We start from the raw sequence: 3544 nt of genomic DNA, 5'->3' as shown, positions 1-3544 counted from the left end.
CGTTACACCTACTGACATTACTCCTGTTGGAATAGCTATTTGTGTCTGAGTTACATGATGGTAATTTTTACCTACGAAAATCGAGCGAATAAAAAACTTTTATATCATAAAAAAAAAAGGTATGTGAATTAACAATTCAGCAAAATAACGTCCATGTCTTTCTCTTTACCTAGAATTCGTGCCATATAAACACATATACTACATGTGGCATTCAGGATACTCAGAGGACTTTGAATTCTGTCTGACTCTGTATTCTGCTCTGTTCTTTTGCATTCCTTCGTATCTATTTGATAGCATTAGTTTTTAAGGGGTACAGTATTATACAGAAGGAAGCAAAGTATTTTTACAAATACTTATCGTGTCTTTCATTAGAAGTCTAATTTAAAACATTGTTGTGTTAAATATCTTGGAAGTGAAAGTACATGCTCAGTATGTTTGGTTGTGCAGTAGGTGGCAGTTAAAATACCAATGTGAAAAACATCTTTGGTTCTAGTCTTAACCTTAGAAGAACTTTGGCAGCTTCCTCTTTAGACAGAAATTTGAAAGAAGCCTTTTACTTTTATCAAACAGGGATATCGTCCACACAGCAATCTTACTTTGGTTTCTGTGATTCTTCCATTTATTTACTAAACCATGAGTGTGACAATTTTCTCTGTTTCAGAGCTCTAGACACATGCTTTGAGTGTCTGATTTCCACAAATCTAATAGCCTGGAATTAATGAGTTATTCATGGTTTTGCAGACACATGCCTTAACCCAGCAGAGGGCTGTACAGGGTCAAAGGAAATGATGGATCCCAGTGTTATTAGCTGAGCACGAAAGCAAAGCCAGGGAAAAGGAACTTCTTTGACATTCGGATCACCGTCAGCAAATGCCCCCTCTCAGAGAACCCCATCCCTCACCTACTAAAACTTCCCGGGAGCTGCACCAAAATTCTCATGGAGTTACTCTTACAGAATCAAAGCCTTTATTACCTGAGAAACCCAAACCTCACCCCCCCAGTCTTCCAAGATAAGGAAAATCTGCAGATCCCGTGGTGTGAAATTAATCCTGGTAGCTTCCTCAGGTGCATTTTGAAAGAGTGATACAGATCTGTTGGACAGGGCAGAATTCTTACTCTAGGCCTGGTGACTGTACAGTTAGCAATTACAAGCTGGGCTGTAACTCCTAGCAAGGAGGGTTTGGTGTTTGAAATAGTAAAAGTAGTGTCAGCTGACTGCTGACAGTTCAGCAATGGTTGGGCAATGCTGCTTTTCCAGGGGTACCAGACCTCCTGTCCTTCCTCTCGGTGGATGTATTACGAGACTCTGGAAAATACCAGAGATCTGTTAATGTAGATTTCCTTCTGTTGGTCGTAGTAAGCATTTAAGCTTGGAATTTTTAACTAGATTTAGGTCAATAACACCTTTCTTGCTTGCCTTGCCTAGGACTCCAGGCTGCCTAGCCCAGAACAGTAGAAATGCCCCTAGTGAGTCTCCTTCCGTCCACAAGTCCCCGCACCCTCCCTTGCCTGCAGCTGAGCCAGCATCTCGGTTATCCAGTGATGAGGGCGAATGTGGTGAAAAAGAAGAGCCTGTTGAAAAACTAGATTGTCATTATTCGGGTCATCATCCTCAACCAGCTGCTGTATGTTCCCAGTAAAACTTAACCTTGGTTTCTCACTGGCTCTGAACTTGCAAACGAATTACTTGAGGGAGTTTTAGGGGTTGTTTTGTAGTGGATATGTTTGGGGGTTTTCCCTGGATTTTAAGAAAATCATTTTGTTGCCTAGTAGGCAGTGAAGGTTTAGCTGTACTTGTAAAATAAATGTGCTAAAGAAGTATGCTTGCAGAACACTTCCTCAGAGCCCAAAAGAAATCAGTCCAAAAGAAATCAGAACACAAAACACTGAGGATCAAATTGGCAACTGCTTTAAAGGGGTGTGGGTTTGGAATAAAGACACATAAAGAGTGCCCTTTTGGTGAGAAGTGTAAAAACAGTTTTGCACTGCTAGCACCTTCTCATTCCACAGAGTCCTAGAGGACAAAGTGTGTGGTTAACTCTGGAAACTCTGGGACCTCCTACCATCCATCAGTGACAGCTTCGTCCCACAGCACTGACCTCAACTGTATGACTAGCAAAGCTAACTCTGTTAGCCTCAAACATGACCAATCAGGGAGGGTCCTCCGATTGGAAGCCCTGCAGAATCGGTGAAGAGAATGAGTGTGCTGATGAACAGCAGCGACTCCATGCTCTCCCTAGGGCCATTTGTTCATCAATCCAGCGAGCTGGCTGTAAATTCACACAGCGCTTTTCTCATTCGCATACTTCCCTTGACAAATTAATAGGAAAGAGAAGAAAGTGCTCACCTGGTTCATGCAGCATAAACAGCAGCAGCAGCAAAGCAAATAAAGTTGCCAACTGACGTTGGTGAACAATGTTCATGCGAAACACACTGGTGCAATCCCAGGGACACAAGGACTGATGAACAGTTCTCTTTTTCATCAGGTATGAAGTTTTCTCTTGAAGTAGAGCCAGGATGAACATGCCTTTTCACTTGCTTTTATTACATGTGTTCTTTTAATTATTAGCAAGCCAAGTCCAGATTCTATTCAAGTAAAAGATAGTTCTCTTATTTCTCCACTACTCATTTAGAGTGGTTTATAGTACATTTTGGTAAACATTCTCATAAAGTGTAGCTTTATTTCTTCTCAGCTTAACCTTAAGTTGTTCCTTAGATGTTGCCTCTGAATTGCTCTTAGGTGAAATTCCGTCCTCACATTTAAAAACCCAATGGTTTTAAAAGTAAATCTTGCCAGCCAGCCATGGGACTGAGCTGCATGTGTCAGCCTGACTTGTTGTTTCTGTGTCAGTTATAAACATTCTACAAAGTGGAACATAATGTCGCTGATAACAGAACTGTGATACTGTGATAAAATAAGCCTATTATCCCAAGGTGTCATTGACTAACTCCTCTGTAATAGAATCATAGAATAGTTAGGGTCAGAAAGGACCTTAAGATCATCTAGTTCCAACCCCCCTGCCATGGGCAGGGACATCTCACACTAAACCATCTCACCCAAGGCTCTGTCCAACCTGGCTTTGAACACAGCCAGGGATGGAGCATTCACAACCTCCCTGGGCAACCCATTCCAGTGCCTCACCACCCTAACAGGAAAGAATTTCCTCCTTATATCCAATCTAAACTTCCCCTGTTTAAGTTTTAACCCATGATCCCTTGTCCTATTTACTACAGTCCCTAATGAAGAGTCCCTCCCCAGCATCCCTATAGGTCCCCTTCAGATACTGGAAGGCTGCTATGAGGTCTCCATGCAGCCTTCTCTTCTCCAGGCTGAACAGCCCCAACTTTCTCAGCCTGTCTTCATACAGGAGGTGCTCCAGTCCCCTGATCATCCTTGTGGCCCTTTTCTGGACTTGTTCCAACAGTTCCATGTCCTTTTCATGTTGAGGACACCAGAACTGCACACAATACTCCAAGTGAGGTCTCATGATAACAGAGTAAAGGGGCAGGATCACCTCCTTCGACCTGCTGGTCACTGAAGCCG

General features: G+C 42.6%; 1 pseudogene; it reads left to right on the top strand.

Moving 5' to 3' along the window:
• The first annotated feature begins 1820 nt into the window (after positions 1-1820).
• On the top strand, positions 1821-2929 carry LOC134169523 (ataxin-7-like; annotated as a pseudogene).
• The last annotated feature ends 615 nt before the right edge of the window (positions 2930-3544 follow it).

Source organism: Pezoporus occidentalis, unplaced genomic scaffold, assembly GCF_034315485.1.
Source record: "Pezoporus occidentalis ecotype Australia unplaced genomic scaffold, CSIRO_AGI_Poc_V1 ctg3485, whole genome shotgun sequence".
Taxonomy (NCBI): domain Eukaryota; kingdom Metazoa; phylum Chordata; class Aves; order Psittaciformes; family Psittacidae; genus Pezoporus; species Pezoporus occidentalis.
This window is presented reverse-complemented; position numbering and strand designations above follow the sequence as displayed.